Source organism: Aquarana catesbeiana, linkage group LG08 (assembly GCF_042186555.1).
Source record: "Aquarana catesbeiana isolate 2022-GZ linkage group LG08, ASM4218655v1, whole genome shotgun sequence".
Taxonomy (NCBI): Eukaryota; Metazoa; Chordata; class Amphibia; order Anura; family Ranidae; genus Aquarana; species Aquarana catesbeiana.
Window position 1 is genome coordinate 48,379,206 of NC_133331.1, and position 12,749 is coordinate 48,391,954.

Genomic DNA, 12,749 nt, shown 5'->3' on the forward strand with positions numbered 1-12,749 from the left:
TGTCATTCCTGCATTGATAGTCTTAATAGCCCTGGGAAAGAAGCTCTCTTTAAATCTATTTGTTTTAATCACCCTAAAACGTCTCCCAGATGGCAATGATTAAAAGAAATGACAACCAGGATGAGTCGGGTCTCTCACTTTTTTCCTGCTCTACAAAGGCAACGAGTCCTGTATATTTCTTCTAGAGAAACAAGTTCACACCCTACAATTTTCTGCACTGTTCGAACCACTCTCTTTAGAGCATTTTTATCTGCCTGCGTACAACTAGGATACCAAACTAGAATACAATATGTTAATGTTAATGTGTAGTGGCAAAAAATATAAACGCTGTTGTGATTTCTTAATAATGGCTTAAACGTTGATTGTTCACGATAGGTTTTCAGAAATGCATGTTCCCAAAAACGTAAAGGTAGAGACCCGCGCCACGCACATGCCTTTATTAAAAAGCGTTGCTGGTTCAGGCCTGTTCCTTCTGAAATCTACAATCAGTTCCTTTGTTTTCCCTGTGTTTAGGATCAGGTTATTCGCTGTATACCATTCCACTATCCTATCAACCTCTCTCTTATATTGCTCCTCATCATATCAGTGATACAACCGATTATGGTAGTGTCATCGGCAAACTTAACTATACTATTGGTCTCATAATAGGGGGTGCAGTCATACTGTATGTGTACAGTGCATAGAGAAAGGGACTTAACAAACAAGTGCTCCAGTACTTTTTTCTCTCTTGGAAGAAATAAACGTATTCAATTTGTCCACCTGTGAGCGATGGACCAAAAAATCCCTTATCCAAAAACACATAAATGGTGGCAAATCCAATTTTTGCATTTTTTGCTAGAAGCCACCTATAACAGGTACATGCTACAGACAGGCTGCTGTTAAACTTCCGTTACCCTAGGTAACCACTTGTGTCTTCACCCCGCTCTAACTCCACACTGCTGTCTTTATACCCTATTGTGTTTTATACCCACTTAGTAGACAATGTGTGCTGGTTACTTGCATTACACCCCTTTCAGCAACTTCAGACCAGGCAGGACAAGATTTCAAAACTTTACTTGGAAAAGTGCAAAAGGCATTTAAAAAGTCCAACATTCAATGGCATAGTTCTTCCCTACTTCCCTAACCCTAACTACAGGATTGAACTGTCCTGTAAAGGTAATGTCCATGTAAATGCAAAGTCCTTTAGAGGCTTGTTCCAGGGCTGGTGGCTTTAGTGCTCACCCCCAGTTCAGCTTTACATGCAGACAGAAGAAAACGACAACCTTCTTACGGGGAAGCTCTTAAGACCCTCCGAGAAGCCCTCCCGGGACAACTCTGGGAGCAACATCAATCCTCTGGGTTTTTTTTCTATTTTTATGGGCCCCCGGGCTCTTTCTCTGAGTCTAGGACAGGGGTAGAGAAGGAAGCGCCACCTGAGTGTAGTATTAACAACTGATATTTAATGACACCAGGTAAAATAACACTTACAGGATAAAAACATATAAGAAAGCTCATCTGTATTTGTGTGCGGTCCTCAGTATTCCTCTGATCCTGTTCTGGTGACGCTGCAGGGATGCTGGGCTGCAGAAGATGGATTACCAGCCAGGAGCTCCTTCTGTGGCCATCGGGAAGAGGCTGGGGCCGGCGTGGAGCGCGCGTGACGTCACAGGTCGTCCGATCGCTTCCGGGATCAGTGTCCAGGGGAGGGATCATCCAGGGAAGAGGGCTGTGGAGAGGTTTAGAAAAGGTGACGCGCTCTGAGCCACTGCTCCTTCAATAGACCTAATTGGGAGGTGTCTGCACTGTGTTATTTATAGGTCAGCGCCGTGAGACAACAGGTCCCAGCGTTAGCCGACGGAAGCACAGCGCCGACTGTGGACGGGAGGGGCACTACAAGGTAATACAATATACTCAGGGTAAAAAGAAGGTTATACACTAGTGAGTGACATGGAAAAATATGAATGGGGAGAAGTACATAGTGATAAACATGGAGGCGATAATGATAAAAAATGGGAATAAAAATGGGGGCGAAAAATAAAGGTAAGTATAAAAATGAGGATGACAGCGAGACATAATAGTATTTCCCATGGTAATAATACAAAATAAGAATGAAACTAAAAATACAAATGAGAATAAAAATAATAATAATAATAATAGAAATAAAATAAATATAAAGGTAGAGATAAAAAATAAAAATAAGAATAAGAATAATAACAAAAAAAATAGTAAAAAAAAAAAAAAAAGAAATCAGTAGTGGTGGGACAAGTTCTTCTTACAATCATATATATTACATAAAATTTCCCCCAGAGGACTCAGAGTCCTTAAACAGTTCTTCGACCCAGAGCTCCACACCGAATGGGCGCACACATTCTGAATTTTGCACAGCAAAATGGATGGGTATCATCATCCAACAGAGAGACAGGAAAAATATGATCATTAAAGATAAAATCATCACACTTTGTAAAACCATTTGCGATACCATTCCTCATTTACCACTTACGTGGTTCAGCATGCTAAAGAGAAACACAATCACAATCAAAAATCATTGCTAGTAAACTTGGCAAATTTAGAAGGGACCTATTTGATTACAACACTAATCAAGTATTCAGCTGGAAACACACCAAACACCCCTATCAGGGCACACCTCCTGGCCCCCGCCCACTCATGTCCATCCGGCTACATGGAAACACTCCTAGACCCAGTCTGGTACCACAACCCAGGCCCCCGCCCCCACCCCACAACATACCCGGACCCTGGCAAATGTCATGGCACACTCCCCAGCCTCCTACCATCCCCAAATTCCTTTCCCCCAAGCCGAAACGGTACAGGAACAGAATAAAAAAAGCCCCCATTATTCAGACAACTGTATCTTGCCCCAATGACAGTTCTACATTACCACCCAGTTCTGCTCAAGGAGTAGTTTCCACGGATGTTCCCGTGTCCACCCAGTTACCTAATCAAGAACAGGACTCCCATCATGATCTACATAGCAATCACCCAAACCACATCCATGAGCAGCAACCCCCAGCTTGGTTGGATAACCTACCCCTTACCCAGCTGCACAAGCCAAAATCCCCTAAGACCATAACCACCAGTAACACATTGGCCTCCACCTTGGATAATGATTTTTTTTAGGATGTACCCCCCTCCAGGGCCTCACCAAAAGAAAACACGAAAGAGAGGATGGAGGGGGGGGGACGAGGAAGGAAGGTCAGGAAAAATGCTGAAACTGTAAAAATGTACAACTTGTCACGCACTGTACTTACCGGATATGACATATCCCTCCTTGGTAAGGGACTAACCTTTGCCCCCACTATGCAACCCAATACCTTTACGCTATTAAAAGGTCTTAACAAATTTATCAGAGACCTGACTGTTCAGAGATATTTCAACATCTAATCCGCCTCTGACAATACTAACCAGACACCTCATGTAACAGACCATGACATACTTGATGAGACTGATCAACCTGCACTTGCTCAACTCGAGGAACTTTAACACTGACCTGGAATGGCTCACCCAACACTGCCCCACCTCCCCTCCAGTCAGGCATACCACACTACGCCCCAAATCCATTTTTAGCCCTACAAATAACAAAGGCCCTTACCTTTAAACATTTTACCAGGTAGTATACTCGGACTTCATCAAAATGTGTAACACAAACCGTGAACACACATCAAATCCAATCTCTCTCCTTTAGAACGCAAGGCTTTAGAACAGCTTACTCTAAACCAGTCTATTGTCATCAAACCCATGGACAAAGGGGGTAGTATAGTGATTCAGGAAAAGGATGATTATATCCGTGAATCACGTAGACTACTCTATGACACCAATACTTAATCCATTCTCTCCAGTGACCCCACATCCCAGTTCGCCCTTGAAGTTGCAACACTGGTCAACCGAGCCCTGACAGAAAAAATAATTTCCAAATCCGAAGCCTCTTTTATTACAAAAAAATTCAATAAAGTCCCCTACTTCTACCCCCTACCTAAGATCCATAAAGATCTCACCAATCCCCCTGGCCGTCCAATAGTAGCCGCTATGGACAGCGTCACTAGTGGCTTCTCCATCTACATTGACCAATTTCTTCAACCTCTGGTACAGAACCTTCCCTCCTACATACATGATGGACCCCACCTACTGGATATTCTGAAGCCCTACACATGGGAACAGAATTATTTGTGGCTCTCTCTTGATGTTTCGTCATTATACACATCCATCCCCCATGACATGGGAGTCCGTGCTGTTGAACATTTCCTGGCCAATGATCCCCTCACAAACCCCCGGCAAGCCAACTTTATTCTTGAGGCTTTAGCCTTTTGCCTCAAGCACAACTACTTCGAATCAGAAGGCACACACTACCTCCAGATCAACGGAACAGCTATGGGGGCTAACTTTGCCCCCAGCTACGCCAATCTCACCATGGGATATTGGGAACATATGTACTTTGCAGCTGACCATCCCCACGCTGCCCATGTGATATATTACGGTCGATACATCAACGGCATAGTGATCATTTGGGATGGCACGTTTAACGACATCATGGCTTTTGTGCAATATTGCAACCATAACAGCTTGGGCCTATCTTTCACCCACGTGGCTGACCCCGATACTTTGGCCTTTTTAGACCTCGAGCTTTCCACGACAATGAAACTATATATGCAAGAAACTTCACCAAACCTACTGCTGGTAATTCGTTCATACGCTATGATAGCTGCCACCATCCTAGATGTATCAGCAACATCCCCTGCAGCCAATTCTGCCGCCTTCGAAGGAATTGTACCAGAGACTCAGACTATCACACCCATGGACAACTTCTGTTGAAGAAATTTCTAGACAAAGGATACCCTACTCCACTTATAGACGCGGCCTTCCAAAATTAGCGTAGTCCATCTATAGGCCCTAACCGTCCTCCAACCACTGGTAAACAACCTACCCACTTCATTACACAATTTCATGACAAATACAAGAAAATGGAGAAGATTCTGGCCTATTCAATCGATGCCAAACCTAAAGTGGCATATAGAAAATCCAGAAACATTAAGAGTAAAATTGCACCCAGTAGAATTAAGCCTACCCAACCCACCTCATCACCACTCACCCTGATACCCCTCAGAGGGATGTATCAATGCAAAAAACCTCTCTGTTTAACCTGTCAGTTCATACAACACGGTCAAAAACCTTCACTGTCAAAGGAAAAAACTATACCCTAAAAGAATTCTATAACTGTTCAACTGACTTCGTTATATACTGCCTCACCTGCCCCTGTGGCCTATTGTATGTTGGCAGAACCATCAGAGCCCTAAGGGCACGTTTTGAGGAGCACTGGCGCTTTATCGAAAAAGGTTGTGACCACCACAGCATCTCCAAACATTTCCTGACACACCATGGCCAATCTACAGCTGGCCTTAGTGTGTGGGTCATTTAATCCATCCCGGCCACATACCGTGCCGCTGAGCCGTACAAACATCTTTGCCAGCAAGAAACTTACTGGATCTACTTCTTGGGTACCTTAGCACCTGGGGGATTGAACAAGGATGTTGAGGTGCACACGTTACTTTAAGTCACCCCCGTCTCCTCATGAGACCACCCCTACAGATGTAGCCTTGCTACGACATTTTTAAGAACCGTGCACAGATACGTGTATCCCTGTTTCTTGTGTTTCCTAATACGCGTGCTTCATCCATGTTCACCTACTTCTTATACCACCATTTTTTCCTTTTTTTTCTTGTTCTCTTTATTATTACTGTTTTTTATATTTTAAAAAGTTTGGGGTTTTTTTTACTATTTTTTGTTATTATTCTTATTTTTATTTTTTATCTCTATCTTTATATTTATTTTATTTCTATTATTATTTTTATTCTCATTTTATTTATTACTATTATTTTTATTTTTATGTTTATCTTTGTATTTTTAGTTTCATTCTTATTTTGTATTATTACCATGGGAAATACTATTATGTCTCGCTGTCATCCTCGTTTTTATACTCACCTTTATTTTTTGTCCCCATTTTTATTCCTATTTTTTTATCATTATCGCCTCCATGTTTATCACTATGTACTTCTCCCCATTCATATTTTTCCATGTCACTCACTAGTGTATAACCTTCTTTTTACTCTGAGTATATTGTATTACCTTGTAGTGCCCCTCCCGTCCACAGTCGGCGCTGTGCTTCCATCGGCCGACGCTGGGACCTGTTGTCCCATGGCTCTGGCCTATAAATAGCACAGTGCAGACACCTCCCAAATAGGCCTATTGAAGGAGCAGTGGCTCTGAGCGCGTAGCCTTTTCTAAACCTCTCCACATCCCTCCTCCCTGGATGATCCCTCCCCTGGATACTGATCCCGGAAGCGATCGGACGACCTGTGATGTCACGCGCGCTCCACGTGTGCTCTACGCCGGCCCCAGCCTCTTCCTGATTGCCACAGAAGGAGCTCCCGGCTGGTAATCCATCCTCTGCAGCCCAGCATCCCTGCAGCGTCACCAGAACAGGATCAGAGGAATACTGAAGACCGCACACGAATACAGATGAGCTTTTTTATGTTTTAATCCTGTAAGTGTTATTTTACCTGGTGTCATTAGTTGTTAATACTACACTCAGGTGGCGCTTCCTTCTCTACCCCTCTCTTACCCATCACAGAGCCAGCTCTCTGAGGCCTAACCAGCCTAACCAGCCTATTTTAACCATTGCACTGCCAGTTACTACTTAACCCGTGAACTGCCAGCCTGTCCATTATGGATTAAGTTGCTCAGCCCTTTATATCTCCTGTATTACATGGACTTGTGTGTTTGCGCTTACAGTTACTAATACCTTTTCTGTCTGAGTCCACGGTACCTTTTATATCTCACAGGACCAGTGGGTCCATAGTTGCCAACAGTCCCGATTTTCCCGGGACAATCCCGATTTTGGGACCCTTGTCCCGATTTAATTTTGTCCCGGGTGTTTTCCCGAATTTTTGGGGTTTGTCCCGAGAAAATCGTGAGTGTTTTTGTAAAAAACGGCAACGGCTCCACAAAAATGGCCGCCGTTGCCTCCACGAGTCAGTCACAATGTTCCCCTTGTGTTCAGTGCAGGGGAGAGGGGCAGCCAATCCGCTTCTCTCTTCAGTGTACAAATAGAAAATTCTATTGTACACTGAAGCCTATTGGTTGGAGGGATTGGCAACCCCTCCCCGCTCTACACTGCACACAAGGAAGACGTGATCAGCCTCCACTGCCATCACCCTTCCCCCCCCCCCCTGTGTCCAACGGAGCTCAGGGAATAGTGGGAGTGACGGGAGGGAAGAAGGGAGGCTTTCATCTGGCTGTTCAGGAGTTGTCTGACACTGTGAGTAGTGGCCTGTCAGTGTAGTGGGGGAGAGGAGAGATAGGGGGAGGGGGTGTACTCAGTGTATGGGAGGCTTGGAGCTTTCCCTGCAGTACACTTCTCAAAGGCTGAGGTCCAGCATGGATGGACTGGGGCTCCGCTGGCTGGGGACATTGATGGTCCTGGCTCCCCTCTTGCACACCATGTCACCACCATACCTGCACCCCCCTCTCCCCCCCGTGTCACCACCATACCTGATTCCCCCTCCCCCCTGTGTCACCACCATACCTGATTCCCCCCTCCCCCCCTGTGTCACCAACATACCTGCACCCCCCTCTCCCCCCTGTGTCACCACCATACCTGATTCCCCCCTCCCCCCCTGTGTCACCAACATACCTGCACCCCCCTCTCCCCCCTGTGTCACCACCATACCTGATTCCCCCTCCCCCCTGTGTCACCAACATACCTGCACCCCCCTCTCCCCCCCGTGTCACCACAATACCTGATTCCCCCCTCCCCCCCTGTGTCACCACCATACCTGATTCCCCCCTCCCCCCCCTGTGTCACCAACATACCTGCACCCCCCCTCTCCCCCCCCCCCGTGTCACCACCATACCTGATTCCCCCCTCCCCCCCTGTGTCACCAACATACCTGCACCCCCCCTCTCCCCCCCCGTGTCACCACCATACCTGATTCCCCCCCTCCCCCCTGTGTCACCACCATACCTGATTCCCCCCCTCCCCCCTGTGTCACCAACATACCTGCACCCCCCTCTCCCCCCCTGTGTCACCAACATACCTGCACCCCCCTCTCCCCCCTGTGTTACCACCATACCTGATTCCCCCCTCCCCCCTGTGTCACCAACATACCTGCACCCCCCTCTCCCCCCTGTGTCACCACCATACCTGATTCCCCCCTCCCCCCTGTGTCACCAACATACCTGCACCCCCCTCTCCCCCCTGTGTCACCACCATACCTGATTCCCCCCTCCCCCCCTGTGTCACCAACATACCTGCACCCCCCTCTCCCCCCCGTGTCACCACCATACCTGATTCCCCCCTCCCCCCCTGTGTCACCACCATACCTGATTCCCCCCTCCCCCCCCTGTGTCACCAACATACCTGCACCCCCCCTCTCCCCCCCCGTGTCACCACCATACCTGATTCCCCCCTCCCCCCCTGTGTCACCAGCATACCTGCACCCCCCCTCTCCCCCCCCCGTGTCACCACCATACCTGATTCCCCCCCTCCCCCCTGTGTCACCACCATACCTGATTCCCCCCCTCCCCCCTGTGTCACCAACATACCTGCACCCCCCTCTCCCCCCCTGTGTCACCAACATACCTGCACCCCCCTCTCCCCCCTGTGTTACCACCATACCTGATTCCCCCCTCCCCCCTGTGTCACCAACATACCTGCACCCCCCTCTCCCCCCTGTGTCACCACCATACCTGATTCCCCCCTCCCCCCTGTGTCACCAACATACCTGCACCCCCCTCTCCCCCCTGTGTCACCACCATACCTGATTCCCCCCTCCCCCCTGTGTCACCAACATACCTGCACCCCCCCCTCCCCCCTGTGTCACCACCATACCTGATTCCCCCCCTCCCCCCTGTGTCACCACCATACCTGATTCCCCCCCTCCCCCCTGTGTCACCAACATACCTGCACCCCCCTCTCCCCCCCTGTGTCACCAACATACCTGCACCCCCCTCTCCCCCCCTGTGTCACCAACATACCTGCACCCCCCTCTCCCCCCTGTGTCACCACCATACCTGATTCCTCCCCTCCCCCCCTGTGTCACCAACATACCTGCACCCCCCTCTCCCCCCTGTGTCACCACCATACCTGATTCCCCCCCTCCCCCCTGTGTCACCAACATACCTGCACCCCCCTCTCCCCCCCTGTGTCACCAACATACCTGCACCCCCCTCTCCCCCCCTGTGTCACCAACATACCTGCACCCCCCTCTCCCCCCTGTGTCACCACCATACCTGATTCCCCCCTCCCCCCTGTGTCACCAACATACCTGCACCCCCCTCTCCCCCCTGTGTCACCACCATACCTGATTCCCCCCTCTCCCCCCTGTGTCATCAACATACCTGCACCCCCCCCTCCCCCCTGTGTCACCACCATACCTGATTCCCCCCTCCCCCCTGTGTCACCACCATACCTGATTCCCCCCTCCCCCCTGTGTCACCAACATACCTGCACCCCCCTCTCCCCCCCTGTGTCACCACCATACCTGCACCCCCCTCTCCCCCCCTGTGTCACCACCATACCTGATTCCCCCCCTCCCCCCTGTGTCACCAACATACCTGCACCCCCCTCTCCCCCCTGTGTCACCACCATACCTGATTCCCCCCTCCCCCCTGTGTCATCAACATACCTGCACCCCCCTCTCCCCCCCTGTGTCACCACCATACCTGATTCCCCCCCTCCCCCCTGTGTCACCAACATACCTGCACCCCCCTCTCCCCCCGTGTCACCACCATACCTGATTCCCCCCTCCCCCCTGTGTCACCAACATACCTGCACCCCCCTCTCCCCCCTGTGTCACCACCATACCTGATTCCCCCCTCCCCCCTGTGTCACCACCATACCTGCACCCCCCTCTCCCCCCTGTGTCACCACCATACCTGCACCCCCCTCTCCCCCCCTGTGTCACCAACATACCTGCACCCCCCTCTCCCCCCCTGTGTCACCACCATACCTGATTCCCCCCTCCCCCCTGTGTCACCAACATACCTGCAACCCCCTCTCCCCCCCTGTGTCACCACCATACCTGATTCCCCCCCTCCCCCCTGTGTCACCAACATACCTGCACCCCCCTCTCCCCCCTGTGTCACCAACATACCTGCACCCCCCTCTCCCCCCCGTGTCACCACCATACCTGATTCCCCCCTCCCCCCTGTGTCACCAACATACCTGCACCCCCTTCTCCCCCCTCTGCTGGGGGCACCTTATGTAAGGACAGACTCTGCTGGGGGAACCTGATGGCATCTGGTGGCAGGCGACGTGGCAGGTGACACGCTCAGGGGTCCCACTGATTCTGCATTATGGTGAGTTGAATGATTTCATTATTTATATTACAATGTAATAATAGTAATAATGCGCTTCAATCATCCTGACACCATAACAACCATGGTGCCGGGATGATTGAAGCGCTAACACCAGGTGTTTGGAGTATCTTTATCTGCTGATTGTTAAACTCTGGAATACACATTGCTATTATGGTGTAGGGTCTGGGTCTGCTTTCCCTCCATCCCTCTACCCCCCTTTCCCTCTGCATCCCTCATTCACCTCAGACTCTAACCACACCCCATTTAGCCACGCCCATGTAAGCCACGCCCACTATTTCACGTAAACCACGCCCATTTTTTTGCGCGGCGCGCTTCGCGCGCCGCATTTTTCCTTTTTTATATGCCACGCCTGCTAACGCATGCCCCACCCCCTAATTATAGGCTGACTCCACCTACAGCCAAAAAAAGTGTCCCTAATTTTTTTTTCCCAATGTTGGCAACTATGTGGGTCGGACCCAAAGATAGTCCGCCAAAATCAAGAAACTGTGAAAGGCATTAACCCTTACCCTCCGGGGGCAGCACCGAACTGCTTATTTTCAACCCACCTACATCCACCATTATAAAAAACAAACAATGTGTTTATTAATTGGTTCGATTTGGTGCAACTAGAGTATGATTAGGATAATTGTTCCCCTAACTTAAAAATTATGTCAGTCAAATTCAGACCCCTCTATTTCTCACAAAATTTAACAGCTGTAATTGTTACTGCAGTCTATATTCTCCCACTGAATTGTAACATTAGTAGAGCTCTCAATTATTTTTTTTTCATCTCAATGCAGTTTTTATTATTGCTGAGGATTTTATTCAAGTGAACCTAAAGACTGAGCTTAATTAATTTTCTCAATTTGTGAAATGCTCTACAAGGGAAAAACTTACACTTGACAATGTTCATTACCCCAGAAAATATGCATATAGAGTCACACCTTTTTTACACGTAGGCCAGTCGGATCACATTTCTTTGTTCTTCATTCTAGCATATAGTCGCCTCAGGAGAAAAAGATAAAGCAGGGTAACAGATAAGTCATCATTTAATTTCCCAAAAAGCCAGTTATTGACAGTATTAACTATCGCTGTTCACACTTACTTCAGGGGTTATGAAGTGCTTTGAGAGACTGGTTTCACAGTATATAAAAGTTAGTCCACCTCCCACCTTGGATCCACATTAGTTTGCTTAAAGCGCTAACAGCTTAAGGCTCTGTTTCCACTAGTGTGACTTTTCATGCGACTTGGGACTGAAAAGTCGCATGACAAATTGTTTCCCATGATTTCCAATGAGTACCGTTCATATCTGTGCGACTTCAAGTCGCAGCGACTTCAAAGTAGTCCCTGCACTACTTTGGTCCCACTTTGATGCGACTTGAGGTCCATAGATACAGGCATTGCTTCAAATCGCGGTAAAAAGTCGCGGTAAAATCGCGGTAAAAAATCGCGGCAAAATCGCGCGACTTTGGGGACGCACTAGTGGAAACATAGCCTAACAGCTCCATGGAGGTTGCCATCGCCATAGCCCTTCATACTATGCTCAGCCATTTAGAACACCAGGGGAGCTATGCAAGAATGTTATTTGTAGGGCCCCCACACATTGATTTCCTCTCTACTTCGGATGCCTAACTAGAAGTGCACTTGCTTTTTTCATATTTTTTTTTTTTGTACCATGTTTTGGATTTAATATATTTGATTCTTTTTGTAAACATTTTGTAAATTGCTAATATAGACAGATTGCAAAATCCCTGGGATTGATATGAGTACATGACATGGTACATGAGTACCAAAAATTTCATTGTGAACTTGTGAAACTGTTTCAACTTTCTTAGAATTTTTTTCCATCAACAGACAACTCCTTGTAAATGAACCAGTGGAAACACCCATCATTGTGCTTCGGTAAATGAACTTTTATGTTTAAGCAATCATGATTATAAGAGAGCTGAACAAACAAACTCTGTACTGTGTACGTGCAACGACCAGTGATGGGTTATCACATATTTTTCATAGGTCATGGTGCAAAGCCTGCTTCTTTTTCTTACTTTTTTTACATTACAAAAATTACACTTAGACAAAAAAAGTCAGAGGTCACTGGCCTGCCTGGGGATGAGACTACAGGTCATTGGTCACCTTATCTCTACCTTAGGAGGGAAGAGATATTATTATATTAAATTAAAGCATATCTCTGGTCATTATGCAAAATCATATGTAGTGCTCACAGAGGAACCCCTATTTTCTCAGGTCCCTTGTTCCCAGAGCAATGGCTGGGTAAGTAGCACCATGCTCTCTGGAAAAGCAGGGCTGAAAAAGGGGATATTTATAGTGACCAGTCCATGCTGCCAGACAGCACTGTGGACCAGGGGCTACACAACTATTCATTTCTTCATTGTATTTCAATT